Source organism: Carcharhinus amblyrhynchos, chromosome 22 (genome assembly GCF_965287045.1).
Source record: "Carcharhinus amblyrhynchos chromosome 22, sCarAmb.v2.hapA, whole genome shotgun sequence".
Lineage (NCBI taxonomy): Eukaryota > Metazoa > Chordata > Chondrichthyes > Carcharhiniformes > Carcharhinidae > Carcharhinus > Carcharhinus amblyrhynchos.
The window spans coordinates 21,579,954-21,606,174 of record NC_137345.1 but is presented as its reverse complement, the minus strand read 5'-3'; the positions used below and the strand labels follow the sequence as shown (position 1 = coordinate 21,606,174).

General features: G+C 43.6%; 1 protein-coding gene across 3 annotated transcripts in view; it reads right to left on the bottom strand.

The window, feature by feature from the left end:
* The window catches only part of celsr2 (cadherin, EGF LAG seven-pass G-type receptor 2), a 309,225-nt gene that overhangs the window by 175,588 nt on the left and 107,416 nt on the right, over positions 1–26,221 (bottom strand). The window lies entirely within an intron of this gene.

Below are 26,221 nucleotides of genomic sequence, written 5' to 3'. Positions count from 1 at the left end.
CATCCCTGCATCTTCCCTGTCTAGTGCTATCAGAATTTTATAAGTCTCTATGAGATCCCCCCATATTCGTCTGAACTCCTGCAAAAACAATCGTAACCTAGTCAATCTCTCCTCATACATTAGTTCCGCCATCCCCCAAATCAGCCTGGTAAACGAGTCATTAAACTGGGTGCCATTTGCCCCCTCAGATGGGCGTAAAAGATTGTGGGAACCATTCAAAGAGAAGGGGAGTTGCTGCATTGTCTTGGCTAACAATTACCCCTGAAGCGCCTCTAGAAATAGGCTATTTGGTCATTTATCTTACTGCTGTTTGCTGGAACTTGCTTTTTACAAATTGATTACTGCATTTTCCTACATTACAAGTGCTACAGGACATCCCGATATGAAGGATTTTACATAAAGTTTTCTTCTCAGATGGCACAGCGGTTAACACTGCACCAGGGACTGAGTCCAATGCCCGGCTTGGGTCACTGTCTGTGCGGAGTCTGTGCATTCTCTCCGTGTCTGCATGGGTTTCCTCTCGGTGCTCCAGTTTCTTCCAACAGCTCGAAAAATGTGCTGGTTAGGTGAATCGGCCATGCTAAGTTCTCCCTCAGTGTACCCGATCAGGCGCCGGAGTATGGCGACTAGGGGGTTTTCACAGTATCTTCACTGCAGTGTTAATGCAAGCCTACTTATGACACTAATAAATAAACTTTCAAACTTTAATCTTTTTCGCTCCTAGCAACTAACTGTAATTAAAAGCTATTGTTAGATTTCTGCCAAAGTCTTCTCTGTACCCCTTTACAAGTTTCATCGGATATGCAATGTTTTATTTAATACCATTTAAAAAATACTTTGTTATTTCACAGGGTGCCATTGTCCTTCATTTCAAAATGGTTCGGTGTTAAGGTCATCTTGGAACACAACAGCATTGAGTTGCCCCAATTATTTATTTGAGGCCGTCTCTAAACTAAAAAATTCACAATGTTAAATGACCAACATCTGTCGAATAGAAATCCTTTAATAAAATTCAAGCTCCAGCTTAGACCTCCCTTGGGTGTATTTGTGAAGCAGCATTACTACTGTGAGCCTCTCATTGGCCACATCATTCAGCAACCAGCACCTGTTACTATGGGAACCAGGTCCCTGTGATACCTTCCTCATCTGAGAAATGGAAAACATGTCACAAAGGGCACAATTGGAGTTTACAACCATGATTTATTTCACACTTAGACATGGAAGCTGTATATTGAAGAAAATACTTTGAGATCTATCTGACTCATGTAGAAAGAACCTCTCCTTTTTAAAAAAGAGTAAATCTTGTTAGAACTGTAATGACTATAATTTAACATTATCACGTTTCACCTCTTGCCCTCAGTAGGAATTAGCCTTCGCTACAATTAAAGCGGAGACAGCACGATGAAATGGAAGAATTCATTTCCAGTCCCTCTGCTGACTCAGGCTGTTTGACAGCGAGAAGGTGAAGGGACCATAACACAAACTGAAGGCTAGTCTCACAATCATTTTGTCTACATTCAGTGCTGCATTTAATATAGGGCCCCTTGGCAAACTGGTTAGTGATTACACTACAAAAGAAGCTTCTCCATTGCTTTCTGTGTGCCTTCATTTCTCCCCCCTTTACTTCCCCTTGAAGGCACTCAACAAACCAAAAAGAAAATTACAGCACAGGAACAAGCCCTTCGGCCCTCCAATCCTGTACCGACCTTGCTTCTCGTCTGAACTAAAACCCACTACCGTTCCAGGGGCCATATCCCAAGATGAATGGTCCACTGATTTTGGGCACTGACTTTAAATCCTCACAAATTTGTGCCAAAACAGCAAAAAAGTATATCTTCTTTCCAAGCACAGTGGGTAAGGGCAACACATGGGATGGAATCTGCCTGTCCTGCCCACCACGGGAATCAAAGCGAGCGAGACACAGACCATGCAAAGGTCCATTGACCTCGGGTGGGATTTTCCGGCCTTGGGGCAAACATGGGCGGAAAATTCCACCCATTTAGTCTACAAACCAGAAACTCCCTCAGATTTGACCTCTGGTATGAAGTGATCTGGCAATTATTTGCCAGAATATTTCCTGTGCAGGTAAGGGGGGAAATCAGTCAATTTTCCCACACCTACCTGTTGATAGTATGTGCGTGCCTGCACGTGATCCATAACAGAAGCTCGCATCATTCTGATGCCTTTTCAAACACATACATAACAGAAAATCCAGGAAAAAGACTAAGGATAACTCTCAACAAGTTAATTGCCTTGCCTTTGCTAGGATCATTGAGTCACAGAATCCTACAGTGCAGAAGGCGGCCATTCAGCCCATCAAGTCTGCACCAACCACAATCCCACCGAGGCCTATCCCCAAGTATTTACCCTAAGCTAGTCCTCCTAACACTAAGGGGCAATTTAGCATGGCCAATCTACCTAACCTGCGTAGCTTTCGGACTGTGGAAGGAAACCGGGGCACCTGGAGGAAATCCATGCAGACCGGAAGAGAATGTGGAAATTCCACGCAGACAGTGAACCAAGCCCGGAATCGAACCTGGGTCCCTGGCGCTGTGAGGCAGCAGTGCCACCCATGATTTCTCCCATCTGGGACTACTAAGTCCTGTGGCGAGGGCAGTGGATCCGAAGTGTTTCCCGCTGCGAAGGCCATGGGAAATCCACATAGCTGCCATCTCTGACCTCATTAATTCTGAATCTGGGGGTTTTGTGCTCTATTTTGTAATGGATTGATTGCACATGTTCCACTGTCATATTTGGACATCTTACATCATTGATCCACCATTGAATAAAGAAGATAGACGCCTGAGAAAAAAGACGGATCTTCAGGGAAATTCCGGGGCTGGAAGATGGACTTCTTTGATGACCCCCCCACCACCCCCCCCCCCCAACCTCTATCCCCCACTCACCCACTGCTGTGATGTTCCAGGGTCTCTGGTGGCCTTCAACCCAAACTCCGGAGGCAGCCCCAGGCATTGTTCAGGTGAGTCCCAACTTCTGCATGCCATGTTGTTCCAGACCAGTATGTTTTCTTGATGCCATCACAGAGAATTGGCAGTAGGTGGAAGATATTGGTCTATAAAGAGCAATCTAAATTTTGGATCTTTCTACTGTAGTCAAGCTATGGTCCGTCAAAGGTCCAACTTATTGCAATGCTTGATTTTATAGTTACACTGTATCTAATTTTGGTGTGGTGTTGCCAATGGTGTATACATGTCACCTCAATCCAGGATAATGGCCGACTAGGGTAAAAAGGAGAGACTGCCTGTTGGAAGCAATCTCGCCCCACTCCATCACAAAGTCAGTGGAAAGGAGTCTCCCAAGGCCCTGCCAACATGTTCAATGGTAGGCATGGTGGGCGAATATGGCAGGAGAGCCAGAAATTGGTTTCACACCAGCGTGAATTCATAGTGGGATTCTCCGCTGGTGTCCACCATGGCGGGTCACAAAACCCACCTGAGGACAATGTGAATCTCATTCGTATCCCATTACTGGTGATGTACAGATGTTGGAACTCATCTGAACAAGGCTTGGAACCGCCTCTGGAGTTCAGGATGGAAACCATCTGCAACCCTGGATTCTGGAACACCACAACAGTGGGTCAGGGGTGCATCTGAAGGTGGAACTGCCAAATTAGGTAATCTGGAGGGGATCCATCTTCTGGCTTCAGAATGTTCCTGGAGATCCATCAGCTCTCTCAGGGGGTCCATCTTCCAGCCTCAGGGTGTTCCCAGATACCCATCTTCATTTTCAGGGGGTTCACATTTCTTTTTCAATAGTGGGTCAATGATGTTGGGTGCCTTTTCGATATGGTGCCCAGATATGATGGTGAACTACATGCCTTCAGGCCTGCCCCACCACTGAACACGGTGTGAAGCACAAGGGTGAAAAATTAATGAGGTCGGGGCTGGAGGATTTGGCGTGTTTTTCCGCCAGTCTCCACCGTAGGAAAAACTCCATCATTCCCACCCCCGCCACGGCACTTAGTCTCAACATGGTGGAATTCCACTCAGTGTATTCTTTACATCCAGATTTCCACGCATAGCTTCGGCATTGAGTGAAAGCAAAACCACTTTACATTCTGCTAAACTGGCTCAAGTCATTTACATACTGGATTTCAGAAACAGTTGACCGCAATACATACTGGCTCAAAATGGAAGCAAGGATAAATACAGTAAGGCCAGTAAGTTTAACCTCTGTAGCGGAAGGTTCTGGAGACAATAATCTGGGGGGGAAATTAATAGTCACTCGAATAAATGTGGCTTAGTTAAATAAAGTAGCATGCATTTGTTAAGAGTAAAATGTGCTTAAATAATTTGATTGAGTTTTTTTTGATGAGGTGATATGGTAACATGATTGTGCACGTGAACTAAGAGCATAAGAACTAGGAGCAAGAGGAGACCTTGTTGCTTGCTGAGTCTCCTCCACCATTTAATATGATCATGGTCTTCATCTTTGTCTCCATTCTCCTGCGATAGTCTACACATCTGTTTGTCTCAGCTGTAAATATACTCCACAACCCTCCTGGGATAGATAATTCCACTGTTGCACAGTTTGAAAGTAGAAGTTTCTCCTCATCTCAGTTCTAAGTGATTGCTCCTTCATCCAGAGACTGTCCCCCAATGTTGTAGCTGCCCCAGGTAGAGAAACAACCATCTACACCATCCAACCCCTTCAGAATCTTGTATATTGCCACCCATGTTCTTTTGAAAGTTGAAAATATATTCCTAAAAACCATAAATGAGTAATTAATTTCATTAAGTAGGGTGGCATGGTGATACAATGTTAGCTCTGCTGCCTCACAGTGCCAGAGACCTAGTTTGGATTCCGGCCTCAGGTCACTGTCGGTGTAGAGTTTGCACATTCTTCCTGTGTCTGCGTGGGTTTCCTTCAGGTGCTCTGATTTCCTCCCAAATTCCGAAGATGTGCAGGTTAGGTTGATTAGCCTGCACAATCTGACCCTACTGTCAGGGGAATTAGCAGGGTAAATATGTGGGGTTATGGGAATAGGGCCTGGGTGGGATTGTTGTCAGTGCAGACTCAATGGCCAAATGGCCTTCTTCTGCACTTTCGGGATTCTATGATAACTAATTATATGAACCATATTAACAAGGCAGGTGATGTGTCAAAGCTGCAGTATATGAATACTACTGGATAACATTGTGATCCAGGACAAACATGTAAGTGTTTGTGGAGAGGACACTGCTACACATCTGAAAGGGAAAGAGTTACCTGGATGCTTTATTTCAAGAGATGGTCACACCCCTTGGTATATGATCTTCTAGTCTGGAAAGTGGTCAGGGACAGAGGGGTGTGACTGTAGCTAAGGCAGGTAAATGGGCCTAGAAGGCAGGAATATCAGCCTTTGCAGTTGTCCAACAGCTTGTTTGGATGAGAGTGGGGGCTGCAGGGTGAATCAGCTGACTGGCTATGGTATTGTGGTACAGGAAGCCATTCATGTGAGGGCAGGAGGACGTAAGAATTGAGTGGTCGCCAGAGACAGAACAGTGAGGGGGATTGACACTGTCTCGGCAGGAAAGAGCCAGAGTCCAGATGACTGTGTTGTCTGTCTGGAGCCAGGGAATGAGGCTTCAGCTCCGGGCTGGAAGGGACAGAGGTAGAGTAAGGAAAGTTCTGCATAGAGAGTTTGAGGAGCTGTGCACGAAATTAAACAACAGAACATGGAAGGTTATAATTTCTGGATTGTTACTGAGCCACATGAAAATTGGCATATGGCACATAAAATTAGAAAAATGAATATGTGGCGCAAACATTAGTGTGGAGAAGTGGCTTCTGGATTGTGGGGCGATCAGTACTGGAGAATGTAGGGGCTGTACCATTGGACAACTACTGACATTTGAAGGCTCAAGTGATTAATACATAATAAAACAACTTATTAGAATATTGAGAAAGTATACGGGCAACACATTTTGTTAAATATCCTGTACCTCACAATTCTGCACTACACCACTGGTGGCGCTGGTTGGGGCACAGGGAGGTTTGGGGAGAGCAAGTATGTGAGGGATGGGTGGGGAAAGTGAGTGTGTAGGGGAAATGAGAATGTGCGTGAAATTTGGGGTAATGAAAGTGTATGCAAGCGGTGGGGAGAAAGCTAGAACGTGTGCGAGGGATGGGATTCAGCCTTACGGTCCTAGGGTAGAGGGACCCAAGAATGAAGATGAGCACATGGCCCCAGAATAAGTCCTCCTCTGAGGGGTATGATAGGCAAACAGGACTGGCTGCATGTTCAGACAAAAGGTTAGGTGACTTCAGATATAAGAGAGGTAGGTTGTGGGAGACCAGCATGAAATGGCAACATGGTGGCAAAGTGGTTAGCACTGCTGCCTCACAGTGCCAGCATCCCAGGTTCAATTCCGGCCTTGGGTCATTGTCTGTGTGGAGTTTGCACATTCTGTGTGGGTTTCCTCCTACAGTCCAAAGATGTTCGGGTTAGGTAGATTGGCCATGCTAAATTGCCATTAGTGTTAGGGGGATGAGCAGGGTAAATGCGTAGCGTTGCGGGAATGGGATTGTGATCGGTACTGACTTGGTGGGCTGAATGGCCTCCCTCTGTACTGTAGGGATTCTATGATTCTGTGAAGTACCTTGGAATGGAGGTAACAAAACCATGACTGAAGGTTTGAGCAGGAGATGAGCTAAGACAGGAGTGACGTTGAAGGAAATAAACAAATGAATCAACAACAATAACAAATGAATGCATAATTCCACTCTTCTGATATTACTTTTTAATCGATAATTTTTACACATAAATTCTTATTCCAAATAAGAATTAAAGTATTACAAAAAAAATTACCATAATACAGCACTAGTTTCTCAAATTGGCTTAACGAGGTCATAAGAAAAGATTATTAGAGTTTAACCTTACGTAAAAATGCAGACTCAAATCTCATGATTTCCCAGGTCTCCAGACGCCAATATTGTCAGCACCTTCTCAGAGTCTAAGTGCAGGACTAACTCATCACAATGATACCTGTTAGGTAATGTGTCTAACCTGCCTTCCTGTCAAAGGTAGGAATTACTGTGCAAAGGAAGTAGATAATGAATATAATGATCCAATGGTTAATATGGTGTTGAAAGGGAGGGTACACTGTCAGAAGTCAGACTGATGTTGAAGATAGTTTCAACACACAGGCCTTGAACACAAGGGCAACAGCGGATGAATATGTTTTATCCATGTTCCTATATCCACATTTGCTCTGTCCTATTACTATAGCTTACGGCAAAATATAAATTATACATCATTCTTTTCATCTTTTAAGTTTAAGGTTGAACCGGAGGTTGAAAGGCTTTTAAAATTATAAATAGTATTTTGTGCTTAGAAGTCAGAAATGCGCCAGACATAAAAACAAAGATCAGATGAACTGGAAGCATAGAAATGTCATCACAAACAAATATTCAGCCATCATTAAACAAGCACTGGCATTTTTCCCCTCGAGGTTGATAAGTTTCTAACTCTTCATTTGCACAGAGTTTTCTGAGATTTTCCCTACCAAGCTGGATAGCCCAAGTCGGGAAATTTCCTGACTTGGCAGATCCACTTCAGTTTGAAGGGCTTGCATCCAATTTTTGTTCTGGAGAGGTATGGGAGGGACAGAGTCATACCTAGACTTCTTACTGTGCCATCCCCAAAAACAGAGTTTTCGGCCATGGGCACAGGTGAGTTCCGAAGTGGGTTGATTTCAAGGTTAGTTTCAGTTTTCAGCGACCCAGTCCCAGTTGTTTTAGAAGCTGGCTCGGGTGGTCAGGCCTTCACCTGCATCCCATTAGTAGGATGCAAATGAGCTTCAGGCCAGCTCCAGCAGGTTTGCTGATCCACCATATTGGTAGAATATCCCGCTGTAAATTTATGCTACCGTAAAACTGCCTTTTGGGCCTCCCAGTGAATTCTCCCTCCCTGTCTGCCATTTAACCCGCTTTGGTGGCTTCAGAGAACATTGCCTTTTGAGTATCATCAAATCTGTTATAAAATAAACTTCTATGCACATCTGGCACAGCAAATCCTTTAATAGCATCCTCAAACTGTTAGTCAAGATGTGAATAGAGACCCCTCCATCTCCACCACCTCCCCCACCCCATTAAGTGGTTTTGTAGCTTCAGAAAATCAGCCAAGTATTCATAATGACCTCATCTGTAATAACAGACCTCAGGAAAGATCAGCAATGGGCTCGATTGAAACTGCAGGAACAGATGGCAATTCTTTTTTTTTCTAATCTACACCAGATAGCCTGTCAATCAAAACAACCAGTGGTTTATTCTTTAAATTGTAACTGATAGCTTCAATCTGTTGTTATTTTGTTTCCCATTTATAAAAGATTTAACAAACTTCACATTATAACATCTAACAGACTTTGGTCATTTTCAAGGGGTATTATCTACCACACAAGTTTGCATTAATTCCCGCACTGCAGATTAAGGCCCTCAGAGCACCAAAATTGGTGTCTTTTTGAACTCAGCAATTGTTCCAAGTGAGTATGATTAACACTCAACCCCCCCCGTCTCCACCAGCAAAATGAGATCGATGGGAAATGGGGGAAACATTTCAACATTCGGGGACCACAAGCCTTTATTTTTTATATAATGTCTGCGGAGTCAGCCCAAATCCCTGAAAATACAACTCAATGTCTCCACTTTGTTAGGTGCCAATAAAGTTATTCTACTGCATATACATAATTCAGGTTTCCGAAACAGAGCACACGTCAGCAGCTTCAGAATGCATATTATATCCAAGCTTAAAAAGAACATGTAGAGCAAGGAAGGAATTAGGGATCTCAATTACCTGGGTGAGAAATGAGATACGAACATTTGTGTTTTTTTTCATATATTTCACTCACAGAACCAGTACCCAAGTGGCCCAGGAGGTACAACTGTTAATTTTAAAACATTTAATTAAGGGATTCATTCCAAGCTTCAATGCAAAGTTTAAAAATGACTGTTTACAGTGAAGTGTTCAGTTTTGTACCATTTTAAGATAAATAGTAATTAAATAACTCAAACATATGTATTTATAGAGTGCCTCAGCACCTATTTACATTGCACTGTTCTTTGAAATGTGGTCACTGTTATCTGCTTAATTATATTTGAATAAACTTAACTTCATGTAAGTCAGGTTCACATCCTTTCTGGGCATGAACTTGATTATGTCACTGGCAGGGGAGGGAGATCTCAAACTGAGATCTCGCTGGCGCAAATCCCATTATAGGCCTGTCACGAGGTTTAGCGGCCATAACAGGATTTGCAGCAATGGTGAACGGCCCCATTAAATCTCACCTATGTTCTTATGGTTAATTTGCCCAACTGTGCACAAGCGTATATTTATCAGTTCCGTGTTCACTGCCAGCAATCCAGTGCTTCACCAAAGTCTGTCACCCAAACAGTTGTTAAAGGACTAAGTGTGCAGTAGCTCAAATACATCCAGATTGAACATTGAAAAGACAATTTTGAGATATTAACCAACCAGATGTGACACTTATCAACTTAAACTAAAGTGAGGCAACTTTGTTTCTATTTGGAATCTTTCCTGCGGCCTTCTGGATCAGCGCCTGAAAAAGTAACCCTGTAAAGACAAAGCCAAAAACTGAACTGTCTATTACCTCCTCAACCCATGCAGAGGTTACTTTCCTCGGACTGCAAGTCTCAAACCTATTCTGCCAGTGTGCTTCAGTGATTCCCAGTCCACATTATACATCTCACTTACTGCATCCTTCTGAACCCTTTGAAGATCGTTCTTGCCTCAAGGCCCTGATTCCTCTTCAAACGATGGTATCTTTTACATGCCTATCACAGACACAGATCCCACCCAATGCGGTATTTATATGGTTTCAGCCTTTCAAAGATGACAATATTTTGCAGGAGTTGCTGAACTGAGAGATCAAGGCACAACATGTTTGAAAGGATTTAAATACCAACATTTCCTTACTCACAAGCTAACAATGCTTTTGTCATAAGAAAGAAAGAAACGCTTTTCACAGGTTGGTCAATAGGTTACCCAATTTCGAGCCGAATTATTGTCCCAAATTTGTCTGTGCTGAGTTCGCTGATCATTACCAGAGAAAAATTTAATACACGAAAGCTGGATTTAGGACCTAGGACCTATGTTGGGAAGGGAAGTACAAGGAAAAACAATCGTTCTTCTTAATTGTTTTATACATTTTTATATTATAGCTTTTGGAAAAAATATTTTATCCATAAAAACTGGGATACGACTCTACAATGCCTGGTTAGACCAACAACAAATGTAGTCTTGCGTACAATAAGAATAGCTTTTGGATGATTAAACATAATTACAATGTCTTTAGAACTAAACATAAATCATCACCTTTACAAGAGGACAGAAAATAAAGTGTTGTGAGATTTTTTTGTAAGAAAATCGATTCAACAGTTTAACAGTTAAACAAGATACCAGACACTGTGGGACTGAGTCCCTTGCAATGACAGCATAAGACCAGCCACTTGATGGCCACAGCACATGCTGACAGTGTTGGCCTCACTGAATGTTGCAAGTCCAGCTTATGCGTATAGTTTAAATGAAAAGCTTCCTGCATCACTAGTCCATTGCTTAGGGAGCATGGCATGGTGTGGCAGGGATGCGGAGCTTACAACCCTTAAAAACACTATAATTGTAAGTCAAAGGAAACTCAACAACTTAGAATGAAATGGCTACAGTTGGGAATTCAAAAACTTTGAGGGCTCAGAAAAGATGACAGGAAATTAGTTGTCATTCTCAAAGTTGTATGAGGGGTGGGGGGGGGGAAGAAGTGATCAGCTCGGTGAAGACAAAAGAAAAGCTAATGTTGAAGAACAAAACTGATTTGATGGATAGCTGGGTTGTAATGCTGTAATCTGAATCTGTTTGACACTCCAGACACCCCCTTCTTAGAGAATCACTGTGCCCTGCACTTTCACACTTGGTAGTGGGATCTAACCTAGCTCAGGATCATCTCAAGTCTCTTCAGAACAAGTAAAACATTTTTGAGGAAAGATCCTTTAGGAATCTTTGCCAGATTCTTAAAAGTAAAAGATTTGGCAAAGTAATTTAATGCAACAGGAGATGCCTAAACTTCCATGTTACCATGCTGCTTATCCCCCTGTTCCACATTTACTATTTACATGAGAAAACTTTGAACAACCTTACAGCTGCATTTACTGGATCCCCTCACTTCACTACAGTAGATGATTCAAGATCCAGTGCACAGCCGACGACCTTGCCAAACTCACACTTACAAAACTCTTGATAGATAGAATTACTGAAATCCAATCTAGCTGCCAATCATTTACTAACACACACTATGACCTGCAGTTTGTAGTCATGTGTCACCAATGTACGCGCTCCTTCAACTTGGATCATCTCAACATTTCTTCATATCTAAAACTTGGGGAATTTGCCGGAGTCCAAAATGCCAAGAGTCATCTGCTTGACCAGGGTTTATGTAGCACAGCTGGTTCACTTTGTGTGAATGCCACATCGAGAAGACAGCAAGATGGCTTGAAGCTATTCCACCTGCTTATGTTTTAATTTGTGACAGCAATTAGTTCGGGGATGCCTCCCCGTTTAACAATTACTTATTTTCTAATTAGCTTGGATTATAATTTAAATGAGGTTTCACACTGGAACAGTTCAGGGATGATGGTTTGACAACCACGAACTCTGCACAACCGTTGACCTATCATAAACACGGAGGGGCGGGGGGGTGGGGCTCTCTCCCTCTGTGGAAGTGCTGACATGTGCTCAAAATCCGGAGGGCGCGATTCACGCCGGCAACTTTGAGTTCCAACCTTCCCAACCATCGCCGGTGCAGTGGCACAAAACATGCTGCGGGACATCAGGAGCTCATTTTAATACATAAGTATGTCATTAGCAAACACTCTCTCCAGATATTCCCCCTCACCAGGTAGTCAGCGGATACTGGCGTACCATCATGCCGGCACTAGTTACAACAGATTCACCTGGACTTGAACATGTCGTGAGATCTCCCCGGGATCTTAAACATAAGTATAGCCCCCTGGGAGAGAGGGACATAGCTAGGCAATGGTCTGGCAATGCCCCTGGCACGGGGATGCCAGCGATGGCTGTTGGGGAGAGGGGAGGACTTTGAAGCAGAAGGGGTCGATGATCAAAGGGTGAGAGGAGAAGATGATCGTGTGGGGGGAGGGAGGGAGGGGGGGACAATGATTGGTGGAGGGGAGAAGGGGCCAATGTCCGAGGGAGAACAGGCTGACTCCGATCGAAGGTGGGGAGCGGGACTCGTGAAACCTCCATTGTGCGCTCAGGAGAGGTTTACTCAGGTTCTGATTGGGGAGACGGGCATCATTAAGATTGGGAAGAAACCAACCAGCTTCTCTGGAGAGAAACAAGCCAGTTTTCTCAATGGAAACAACACATTGCCATTTATGTTTCAGAAAGATAGATTTAAAGTGGTAGTTTCACTTTTTTCAGGGGTAGGTTAATGATAATCTCAGTTGTTGCAACATTCTATTTTGAAATGCTGTCATTTTGCACTGTTTGAGACAGATCCACTGAAATCCACTGGGCAGCATGGTGGCACAGTGGTTAGCACTGCTGCCTCACAGCACCAGGGATCCCAGTTCAATTCCAGCATTGGCTGACTGTCTGTGTGGAGTTTGCACATTTTGCCTGTGTCTGTGTGGGTTTCCTCCGGGTTCTCTAGTTTCCTCCTGCCATTCAAAGATGTGCAGGTTAGGTGGATTGGCCATGCTAAGTTGTCTATTAGTGTCCGAAGATATGAACATTAGGGGTGTTAGTGGGGTAAATACATGGAGTTACAAGAAGAGGGCAAGAGGGTGGGCATGACTCGATGGGCCAAGTGGCCTCCTTCTGCGCTGTAGAGATTCTATGGATTCTATGAAATGCACATAACCTTCCAAGTGGTTGAACTAATAAATGGCGGAATGTCAAACACTGCAATGAGATATGAACAGTCATCAATTGGTTTCGTAAGAGCCAACTTTCACTCTTACCAAAATGTCTCATGTTGCCAACTTGTGAAAGTGTCGGCAGGCAATGGAAGTTTGCGCTTCATCTCACCATTATGATGACAAACAGGTCAAGAAGGTGAAAACATTCAGACATTCTCCTATTCCCTTACGGGCTATGAGCTCATTGAATAGCTGGACTAGGTTCAATTAACAGTCGGTGATGAGTTTGCTGATTCCACTGGGAAAAATGACAACGGACTTATGATCCAGCAATCCCAGCTGCAAGTGCGGGAATTGGCTGAGGACAGAGTTCTTCGACAGTTGAATAACCCGCCAACACTCACCATCGAGGCTGCCATGTAACACAGGCAAGGTATCAGTGTGCCATTGGCAAATGCGGCACTAAACCTTGCAAGGAGTCAATTGAGAAGAATGCAATACGTTTTAAGAAGCGGGTTGATGGGTTTTTGATAAGAGAGGGGATTAAGGGTTATGGGGAGAGGGCGGGAAAGTGGAACTGAGCCACGACAGATCAGCCATGATCTTATTGAATGGCGGGGCAGGCTCGAAGGGCCAGATGGCCTACTCCTGCTCCTATTTCTTATGTTCTTATGTTCTTATGTTTCCAGCATTTCTGAAGTGCTTCGGTTTCACAATGCTGGCCTGATAAATTGTCTATCACTTGTCTATTCTACCAGATCTGTGATCTGATTTTGTGAACCTCCTTCAATTAGCTTGACTGGAACAAATACTTGCAGAAAAAGAAGTGTCCTTTGTTAAAGCAACCAACTACACTCGTGAGGTTCCTATGGTTTTCCTCAAGACTTTCCCAGGGTTTTGCATTATATTCCAGCCTGGTGATTTTGACAGTCACAGCAAGCAATGTTTAACTAGGTCAGCGTGCCAGCCAGTGTAAAATGCGCAGATTTCCGAGCAAAAAAATGTCTTTGTTTGGGGAAACAAGTCTTCTCGCAGATGAACAACTACTGTCAGCAAGCATGACCTCCACTAAACCAAGGTCACATCGCAAAAATCTTACTATTTCTGCACAGTACAGTGGCTGGATTTAAAACCTTTTAAAAATTAAACCTTCGCAGCAACCTTTGGAAGCAGAGCATTGGCTTCCCGAAGATTAGACTGTGATTAAAGGGTGAATTCGAGCTGAAATAGTCATTGAACTCCTGCAGCTCTGAGTTAGATAAGTGCAAATAGTTTCCAGTCGGACAACAAGTGAAAGCACTTAACTGTGGCAGAATTATCCAAATCAAAAATGGGGAATTCTGGGGGGAGGTGCGGGGAGAAAGGAGCAGCAAGGTCGAGTTGGACCCAACAGGCTATCAGCCTATTGTCAAATATCATATCCAACTGCAGGAAATTCTATAGCCCTGTCTATCCCACTCTCTGGTACGATGCAGGAAATAGAATGATGGCAAGAGGCAATAATGGCAACGGTTACAGATACACAGATGGCGAAGGCAGCAGTTAAAATCCCGAACACCAACTTATTCAGCAAAGCATGACTTCTGTTGAGCCTCATGTCAAGCAGCTCTATGAGGCCGGGTTCTGTGCTCTGCGGCTGTTCCCGGGGACGCATGCTGAGATAGACATCAACTGCAGCTGAAAGGCTGCTCAGTGAAAGACACTCATTAGTCTGCCCAAAACTTGCTGATCTTCGAGTGCAAAGAGTCATGCACAACTGAGTGTTGCAGATGGCACATTCTAAATCCAGGACCATGTGCTGAGGAATGCATTGAAGCTTACAGATGCACTGAAGTTTAGGGAGGCGCAGAGGTGCAATGGTGAAAGCCTTCTAGCCATTAGCGGGTAAAGGATTGGAAATAATGTAGAACCCCCTTGTGTTGTATTCCTGCATAGAATGTATATTGCAAATATGGAGAGCATTGTTTGTTTATTTGTGCCACAAGTAGGCTTACATTAACGCTGAAATGAAGTTACTATGAAAATCCCCTAGTTGCCACACTCCAGCCCCTCTTCAGTTACGCTGAAGGAGAATTTAGCACGGCCAATCACATCTTTAGGACTGTGGGAGGAAACCGGAGCACCCAGAGGAAACCCATGCAGATACTGAGAGAACGTGCAGACACCACACAGACAGCGACCGAAGCTGGGAATCGAACCAGATTCCTAGCTTTTGCTGTAAGGTAGCAGTGCTAACCACTGTGCTGCTGTGCCTCCAATTGCAATTATATTCAGAGATTTCAAAGTGGAATGCGCTATTCAGGGAAAAGCCGAATCCTACTGTATTCGCTGTAATGTTCAATTTGAAAAGTACATTTACAATTTTTACGATTAAGTGTATTTTTTGGAAAAGATGCCCCAAACTGGTGAGGTTTTCATCAACGTAAAAATGTTGTTGTTGTGAATGGCCAGTTTTGTCACACAACACCCTTTCTCCACATTGCCTGCATGCGAGTGTGCACCTGTGGCTTTCCCAATTTTCAACAGAACATGACGGAAGATGTAAAGTGGGGGCACGAGGAAGAACGTTTTTGCACAAAGGGTGGTAGGTGTCTGGAATTCACTGACTGAGTTGGCAGTGGAGGTGGAGACTCTAAACTCTTTTAAAAAGTCTTGTGAGCTACAGAGCTATGGGCTTGGTGCAGGAAGGTTTGATTAGAAAGGACGTCCTTGGGCAGGCATGGACAAGATGGGGTGAATGACCTCCTTCTGTGCTGTAACTTTTCTATGATTCTATGACCAATAGGTGACTCTGGGTTTCAGGAATTTAGATTTTTAGAAAAATATTCACCAAGTTGGGCTGGTTCAATTTGAGTATTTTGCAAATGGTCTATTTGCCATTTTTAAGCAAATGAAAAGAATGGAAACTAGAAAAACTATCCACTTCATTGATAGGTTCAAATACCAGCAAAAAGAGTGCAAAATATTTACAAACTAAAGAGTAAGAAAGGAAGTCAGGTGGAGCTTTCTCCTCCACTGTGACTAACAAAGTTGTGGAATAAATAAGCAAGGAGAATTCGGTATTGTAAAGGGCTCACTTGCCGTTTTTCTGAACAGGAAGATGCGGCAGGATAGCTGAATGTATGTAACAACGATTGCAAAAATGGTAAATGTGTTAGGGCTAACTGCCCTTTCTTCCCCGAAGAATTATTTTATTTTCATAGCAAGCATGATTAAATTCACTTCAAAAATAAAGTATCAATATTTTTATTGGTCTTTCATGCTTTCTCATTAGACCAACTCTGAAAGGCACTGTCCAGTGTAAAATTATGATGTGGAGATGCTGGCGTTGGACTGGGGTAAACACAGTAAGAAGTCTGACAACACCAGGTTTAAGTCCAACCAATTTATTTGATAGTAAACTCACAAGCCAACTTTATTTGATAGTAAACTCACAAGGCTTGTGAGTTTACTACCAAATAAATCAGTTGGACTTAAACCTGGTGTTGTCAGACTTCTTAGTGTAAAATTACCAATATACACCCAAATAAAACTGGACAATATCTCTACCACTTCGCTGCCATGGAATCAGCGCGGGAGAGGGTCCAACAGTGGAAATCTCCATTGGCCTCGGGCGGGAGTTTCCGGTCTTGCCCGAGCGAGGCCATGAAATTCCGCCCATTGGGTTTGATGCCTGATCATCTGACCTCAGCAAGAGCAGGAAATCAATTGACTTAGTTAATTTCAGTGAGCCTGGGGGTGAATTTCAAAGTATCAATCCTAACTGCTATCCAGTGAGCTGCAAAGCTGTGGACAAATCAGAATCTGTGAGGGTGATTTTAACCCTATCTATACTCTGCAAACTGGGTGGCTGGCCAATGAAATTTATCCATGTTATTTATTCACCCTCCAGCAAACATTTTTACAAATGCACCATGGAAAACCCCTTTACCAGGTGTATCACAGCTCGGTATGGCTCCTGCTCTGACCAAGACCGCAAGAAACGACAAAGGGTTGTGAACGTAGCCCAGTCCATTACTCAAACCAGCCTTCCATCCATTGACTCAGTCTACACTTCCCGTTGCCTCGGAAAAGCAATCAGCATAATCAAGGACCCCATGCACCCCGGACATTCTCTCTTCTACCTTCTTCCATCAAAAGTCCGAGATCACAGACCAAACAACTCAAGAACAGCTTCGTCCCTGCTGCCTTTAGCTGATCTTTTTCTAGCTGTGACTGTAACACTATATTCTGCATCCTCTCCTTTCTTTTTCCCCTATGTACTCTATGAACATTATGCTTTGTCTGTATAGCACGCAAAAAAAATACTTCCCACTGTATCCCAGTACATATGACAGTAATAAATCAATGAGATTCCATTATCCATGATTTTGATGCAGGCTCCAGAAATGGTGGTTGCGTCACTTTCCTAAAACTGGCGAAGTCCTGAGCAATGGAGTATTTTGTTCTTGCCTATAGTCAGTTGTATCGCACAAGACCCCTTCCCCACACCTAACTGCACATAAGCATACGCCTGTGGGCTGCCCAGATTTCCACATGACAACCGCTGCTTCCTGTCCAAGCAGGAAGAGAACCAGTAGCCTGTTACTGAAGCCCAAGCAAGGTTTGCTTTTACATGGGAGAGTTCCTAAATCACTCCACCCAGAATGAATACTAAGGCCTTAAAAGGATTCTAGATTATACTGGATGGGCGGACGAAGGGAAAGGGGTGAAAAGGCTACGATGTTGGGGTGAGTGAATGTGTCAAGAACTTGCGCAGTTCATCAACACCAGCAGGAACCGTTTGGATGGACTGGTCTCTTTCCATAGTTCAGTGTCAAAGAATCAATGCACGCATAAGGCAATGCTGAGATTTTGCTCGGCTGCAATGCCTCTGGGGCTACGATTCCTGCCTGGATTCATTGTTGCACATAAAGCATCATCGCGTAGGCAAGGTCTCAGAGGGTAGGTAGCCATGGAACCAAACCCAGTGCAAGGTAATGCCTGCAACTGAGAGTAAGTGAGGGGAATAAATTAACCTTCCTTGAAGTGAGCTGTCATTCTCTGTCGCTGAATCCACACATCATGAAATTATACACACCTGACTCATGACTCCCTGTCTAATGGATAGAAGGTCATGAGCTGAGGAGGTGGGGGGAGGGGGGCACAATCTCCCAATATGAACTCACAACAGAAGCCACTCTGCCCTTGGCCTAACAGAATCAGACAATCTGCTGACTGGGCTAAGATATGGTTTAACATCTCTTCTGCGGTTTATTCATTCACAGTTCCGCTGACCTCATGATTTTCAATATAATAAAAAAACAGAAAATGCTGGGAAAAAGTTCAAGCCGCATCCGCACAACGAGAAGCAGAATCAATGTTTCAGGTCCGTATGATTCTTCTTCAGTGCGGTTTCCAAACTGTCCATTTTGTTTTCTGAATGGAAAATATCACGTCATGGCGACATACCTGATTTCGATAAAGCTATGAAGGGATTTCTTTCGCTCACCATCCCACCACTCCCCCCCGTCATAGAACCATTGATCCCTACGGTGCAGGAAGAGGCCATTCAGCCCATCGAGTCTACACCGACAATAATCTCGCCCATCCAAGCCTTTTCCCCATAACCTCATGTATTTACCCTGCAAATTCCCCTGACACTGAGGGGCAATTTTGCATGGCCAATCAACCTAAATCAACCATATCCACCTATCAACATAGTAGTATAAGGAGGGCTATGGTAATATTACAGAAGGGGGTACAGTATTCTCTCTACAACACTGACGAGTATGTTGATTCAGCTTGACCCATCAGGAGTGTAGTAAGTGTGTGTGTGACTGGTAGGCAGTCAACAGCCTGAAACCTGCAATCCTATCACTGGCTTCGAACACAAAAAATTCATGTAAAAACTGGAGTAAATCACGCTTTCTTTTCAACAGGAGTTTTATAATGAATTTCCAACACTCCGTGCACTGCAGAGTGTACTAACATAAATCAGTTCAAAAGTCAATGGGCAGGGCCTATTCCTGCTAGAGAGGCCAGCAGCATAGTGCTGAGTGGGCCACCGTGCATGCGCTGACCTGTCAACACCGAGATCAGCGCACGCGCAATGGCTGGCCTCCCGACCACAGGCCAACTCAATCACTCACCAGCCCCTGCCTCCCTCCCTCTCTCACTCAGCCTGATTGCAGAGTGGCAGTGGGCCCCCCTCCACTCTCACAGATTTCCCCCCCCCCACCCCCAATTATAACCTGCTTCCCCATTAGGCCCCAGCCCCTTGGCAGTGCACAATGTCGAGGGGCAGAGATGACCCCTGGATATTGAGCATTGCCAGGGGGTAAGGCTGGCATTGCCAAGGTGCCAATCCCCAAGGGGCACTCTTCGCCCTGCGCCCGATTCTCTGTGGGGCCTTGATTGTACCCCCTTCACTCCAGTGATACCGGGCCGCCAGCTCCCTACAAGTAGGGAGCTATACTAAACCTTGCTGGAGTCACCCACTCCTAGCAGGGGGCCTGGGGGGGGAAAGAGAGGCTAGCAGGCCCAGAGACATCAGCCCTGAGCCCACTAATGACATTTAGAGTATATTTAAATCAGTATCTGCGTATATTACGCAGCTCCGTGATCATTTCTGGCACAGAGCTGACAGGGCTGGAAATCCAGCACTGGGAGTCACGCGGAGACAGTGGTGCCCAGTGGGAAGCCTGCAAAACAGCCTCCGCTTGAGTCTACCGGCCTGCTACATTACAAAAACAGTGCAGCAGGATGGAAGAATCACTCCCTATATACCACTACATAACTACTTATTCTGACAATGATGAATAGCTACTGTCACACATAGCTCCAGGAAAATGATACTATCATTCATTAATGTCACAACCAGTGCAAAACAATGGCACCAGGGGAAACAAAAAACAAGTTCCATGAAGGGAAACTCTACATCATCATAATAGGCTAAAGCTACCCACTGCATTCTTAGCGGTATCAAATCAAAAGTGCATGCTCATTGGATTTAATTTGAAATTAAATTTCTGACCACTTTACATATAATAGCATCAAGCTTCTGCATTCACAAGGAGAGTGGGTGTGATTTAAAACACACCCTGCCGTGGCTACATAGTTAAAACTGTTTCCTAAGACTTGCCCATTTTTGCTCAATTCCTGCACCCTTGCCAATACAAGACTTTTTTTTGAAGGTCGACAAGGTGCCTGTCCGTTAGACAGCTGTACTAACCAAATGTGGAGGCTTGCAGCGCAGTAGCCGTCCACTCAGCGCATTGTACATTCATTATACCTGTGCTGGCTGCCATATTTAGTCTCACACCACCCAGTGTTTTTTGCTGGTGAATCTGAGTTCCTTTTGTACATAGAAACTAGAAGCAGCAAAAGGCCCTTCGAGCCTGCTCTGCAATTCATTTTGATTATGGCTAATCATTGAATTGAATATCCTGATCTCTCCACACACCCACCCCATCCCAGTATCTCTTGATCCTTTGCAATACATATGGTGGAGGTCGTGGTGCGGGTAGCAGCCTCATTAATGACGTTGTTAGGTCCCTGATGGAATTTTAAGTGTTACGAGAGTGGGCATCCACACCATGCTCAGTGAGATCAGGAACAAAGGAGCTAAGGTAGTTGCTAAACGCAATATTGTATGGTTAGGAGAAGCAGCAGTGGTACCTGCTGTCCAACCTCTAATCCCCCCCATTCCACACAAGGAACCCCACTGACGTCTTTTGGAGGCTCATCTGGAGGGTAGACCCAGAATGACCTGACCTTCCATGGCCAATGGCTAGATACCACTTTCTGCCTGTTTTGGGTAGACAGGTGGCCAATGGCATTTAAGTGAGACGCGCGAGTTAAAATAGTCCAAGCCTCCAGTTGACATGGTTGGATGGCACTGGCACTTGTCCTGCCCTGCCCAGCTGAAATCCATTCCCAGTTAAATTCCCAGCAGTATTTTTCTCTTCTTCTTGCATTTTCTGCCCAAAAGCCCACAGCACCACAACCTCCCCCATATTGCAAAGGATCAAGAGATATGGCTGGGGTGTTGGGGGAATCAGGATAGTCAATTCAATGATCAGTCACAATCAAAATGAATTGCAGAGCAGGCTCAAAGGGCCTTTTGCTGCTTTTAGTTTCTATGTACATAAAGAACTCAGAGATTCACCAACAAAGAACACTGGATGGTGTGGGACTAAATATAACAGCCAACACAGATACAATGAATGTACAATGATCTGAGTGGGCTGCTGCTGCACTGCAAGTTTCTACATTTGGTTAGTACAGCTGCCTCACAGCCCCAGGTTCGATTCCCGGCTTGGGTCACGGTGTGTGCAAAATCTGCACATTCTCCCCGTGTCTGTGAGGGTTTCCTCCAGGTGCTCCAGTTTCTTCCTATGGTCTGAAAGACATGCTGGTTAGGTACATTAGCCATGCTAAATTCTCCTTCAGTGTACCTAAACTAGTGCCAGAGTGTAGCAATTAAGGGATTTTCACAATAATTTCATTGCCATGTTAATGTAAGCCTACTTGTGACATTAATAAACTTTTAAAAAATTCTATGAAGAGGGAGCGCCTTCAACAGAACAGAGAAATGGGAGGAAAGGAAGTGATTCAATATTTCAGAGCACATTCTATAAAGAAGTCCACTAAAGCTGTGGACATAGAGTCATAGAAGTTTATAGCATGGAAACAGGCCCTTCGGCCCAACTTGTCCATGCTGCCCTTTTTTGAAAATCCTAAACTAATCCCAATTGCCCACACTTGGCCCATATCCCTCTATACTCATTGTATCCATGTAACAGCCAAAATGCTTTTTAAAAGACAAAATTGTACCCACCTCTACTACTACCTCTGGCAGCTTGTTCCAGACACTCACCACTCTCTGTGTGAAAAAAATGCCCCTCGGGACACTTGTATCTCTCCTCTCTCACCTTAAATCAATGCCCTCTAGTTTTAGACACCCCTACCCTGGGAAAAGATATTGACTATCTAGCTGATCTGCGCCCATCATTATTTTATAGACCTCCATAAGATCACCTCTCAGCCTTCTACGCTTCAGAGAAAAAGTCTATCCAGCCTTTCCTTGTAACTTAAGCCACTAAGTCCCAGTAGCATCCTAGTAAATCTTTTCTGCACTCTTTCTAGTTTCATAATATCCTTTCTATAATAGGGTGACCAGAACTATACACTGTATTCCAAGTGTAGCCTTACCAGTGTCTTGTACAACTTCAGTAAGACGAACTGACTCCTGTATTCAATGTTTTGACCGATGAAATCAAGCATGCCGAATGCTTTCTTCATCAGTCTGTCTACCTGTGACTCCACTTTCAAGGAGCTATGAACATGTACCCCTAGATCTCTTTGTTCTTTAACTCTCCCCAACGCCCGACCACTGAGTAAGCCCTGCCCTGGTTCAATTTACCAAAATGCATCATCTCGCATTTTTGTAGCATTGCTGTGTGTGGATGATTCAAACAAAAAACTAGCGTGGTATTGGTGTAATCAATTAAAAAGAAAGTGTCTAAAGCCAATTTTGAACTATTCAGGTATGTAAAGTTTAAAATGTACATAATTTCTCTCATCTTTTGTAGCATAAGGCTCTGGCACATAAAGGTTTAACATGGGATTAAGTACAGTAATGCCTACACAGTAATGTAAGAGACCACATAAGCCATGATGAGGGTCAGTGTAGTCTTAGACAGAGCTATGTGTAGAAGCAAGCATGGAAATAACTCCTGGATTGGAACTTTATTGCATCTATGTGTATATAGTTCTAGTTGTTAATAAATACTTCACTGTTAAACTGCCCAAGACTACGAATACCTTAATAAGAGCTACCGAACTATGCCCAACACCTTACAACATCATCTATTATTGCAACAACGTAAATGCTGCTCACAGACAATGTTATAAGCAGGGTCTGGCATCTGTTACCATAGAAACAAAAGAATTATTAAATTGACCTTGTCTTAACTGGAAGATCAGTAATGCAAGCTGTAATCGGAGCATGGTTTCAGATCTTGTTTGTGTAATTTGATCACAATTACCAGCATGCAACACAAGTTGCAAAAGGTAAAACTAATTAGTTGACAATAGGTGGCATGGTGGCACAGTCATTAGCACTGCTGCTTCACAGCACCTGGGTTCAGTTCTGGCTTTGGGTGGTATGTCCGTGCGGAGTCTGCACATTTTTCCCATGTCAGTGTGGATTTTCTTTGGCTGTTCCGGTTTCCTTCCACAGTCCAAAGATGTGCAGGTTAGATTGATTGGCCATGCTAAATTGCCTCTTAGTGCCTCAAGATGTATAGGATAGGGAGATCAGCGGGGTATATACATGGGTTTATGGGGATGCTCTGCCTGAGAATCGGTGTAGACTTGATGGGTCAAATGGCCTGCTTCTGCACTGCAGGGATTCTATTCTATAATAATATTCCAGAGCTGACATCTTTATATACTCGATGCTTACACACCCATATTTATTTTATGCCTTCACTTACAGATCCTCACTCTCCTCTGACAGTCATTACTTGCCCCACTATATCTTGTTCCAATCTCCCAGTTATTTATGAGCTTGGAAACACTGGAATTCAGGGCCAAAATAAGCTACCTTTTCATTACAACGATGCTGACTGCAAATAACTAAAGCTTGTTAATATTATATGGATGATGTGCTGAGGTCAAAACTAACATATTTTTAAAATTCACGTGAACACTCAGCCAGCAGGTACGGAGAGAGGAAAGTCGAGTTAACGGCCGGAATTCTCTGATGTCATACGCCTCACCACCACGAAGGGAGAATTTGGCACTCGGCTAAATCTCCATTCACAGCAGCGGGACTGGAGAATCCCAGTTACGGGTGAGTGGGGAGAATCCCAGCCAACATTTGTGTTCTATGACCCTTCATTCTAATGTTACCCCTATTTTCTTTCATGCTGCTTGCATGCGTTTCCAATATTTTTGTTTTGTATGTCAGGCTGTCAGAATCTGCAGCACTTTATTTTAGGTGTCTTGTCATGTACAACAGAATGTTGAATTATATGTACTGCCACATGTTAAGCAAGCTAATATAGCTAAATATCGAGTTTCCAAATTTTCTTACTGATGCACGCTGAGGGAATTAAAACAAGCTTCTGCTTGCAGTTTACAGAGTTCACATAACTTACACATGACAAGAAATTGTTTGAGGTCATTATTGCAATTTAAGCGTAAAATTTAAAATAAGATCAAATTAAACATAAATTTAAAACCTGGTTTAAACAAAAATGATGACATAACCCTTGGAAGTTGTCAGGCAAAGTGCCATGAGTGCATTTCTGTCCATACAGCCCAATCTTCTGAATTAGAAACTGCAATTAGTAAACGGGGACTTTCTCTTCAAATTAGCTGAATTGTCAGCTACCCATTCCATTATATCTGCTGTGTTTGCTTAGCCAATGGTTCTTTGCCTGAGGTAACCTTCAGCAAGAAATTAAGTAAGCACATGGCATTTTTAAACGTTAAAAACTGTAACATATCCCAGTATCAATCTGCAATCTAATGCTTCAAGATTTTATCTATTCAGCCCGGAAGCGTTTTATGCTTCAAATGTACAATGTTTCTCACATAAAATTATGTTCAGGTTACAAAAGGTAGATTTTCAAAAATTCCACTAGACATTTTTATCCCATTAGCAATAAGCCCAGATGCACTGAAACCCAGTTTGGCTAAGAAATATGTTTGGATCTTGGATGAGAAGTGGATTAAAATGGTTATTTGTGTCAATGAGACAATAGAGGGGGGGGGGATCTTTTGCACATTCCACAGATGTCAGTGTGGCACAGAGAGTCTCACTTTCAGATGTTAGTTCTGCCATTCTGCCTTGCAATATGGGGTGGGCCATCTCAAAGAATAAAGTTATCATAACTTCTAACTTTGATGCTAAAGACCGTGATAGGAAAGAGTTAATCCTCACAGTGAAAACTTTTTTTTCTGTTCATTCACAATTTACGTGCAAAATAAACCAGTTTGTAAGTTCGCAATTGACCTCACCTCACCCAAGTGTTGCAATATGTATCGACAAAAGGAAAATGTAGAACTACCTTAGCAAATCAAATATAGGAAACTTCTCATTTTTTAAAATTCATTTGTGGGACATGGGCATCACTGGCTTGCCAGCATTTATTACTCATCCCTAGTTGCCATCGGGCAGTTGAGAATCAACCACACTGCTGCGGGTCTGGAGTCACATGTAGGCCAGACCAGGTAAGGACAGCAGACTTCCTTCCCTAAAGGACATTAGTGAACCAGATGGGTTTTTCCTGACAATTGAGAATAGGTTCATGGCCATTCTTAATTCCAGATATTTTTATTGAATTCCAAATTCCACCATCTGCTGTGTAGGATTCGAACCCGGGTCCTCAGAACATTAGCTGAGTTTCTGGGTTAGTAGCCTAGTGATAATGCCACTGGGCCATCATCTTCCCTAATTGTGCACACTGCAGCTAATGGGTAATGAACCAACATAACAATTTTTTAAAGAAAGGTTGTCACGCAGACACATTGGGTGAGGTTCTTCGGTGTCCCAGCCACGTGTTCCACAGCGGCGGGAAGTAACATGTTGTTTGTTGGTGCCAGGATTCTCCAGTCCTGCTGCTGTCAGTGGGATTTCCCATTGATGTCACCCCATGCCACCAGGAAACCACAGGAGAAGGGGTACGCTGCTGGTGGCACTGGAGAATCCTGCTGACATGAACGGCCAGAAAACTCACGCCATACTTTACTGTAAGAATAAAGACCTGATTTTAAGCTGATCAGTTCTTACTTACGTTTAAAAGCAAAATGCTGCAGATGCTGGAAATATGAAATAAAAAGAAAACATGCTGGAGATAGTCAGTCTGGCAGTATTTGCGAGAAAAAAAGAATTAATGTTTCAGGTTTGTGACCTATCATTTTCTGATTTTCACTGTAATTGAGTTTTTGCATTGACATGTTATTATAAAATTGGAAGGATATCAGCAAAGTAGCTATTGAGTGAACACCAAATATTATTTGACCCAAAATGTTATACTTAAAAGTGTGTTGAACATAAATGAAAACTGTCAGGTAAATGACAATGACTTCACCAATGAAACTGTGGGGCTAAAGCAAAGGACATCATAACTTCCTCCCAACAGCACAACAGAGCTGCAAGATACACTGCATCAATTTACCAAGGCTCCTTTGGCAGCATCAACCAAACCCACCCAGAAGAACAGGGGCATCACATGCATGTGGACTCCACGATCTGCAAGTTCCCCTCCAAGACCCACACCATCCTGTCTTGGAAATCGTCACTGCTTCATTGTCACTCAATCAAAATCCTGGAATC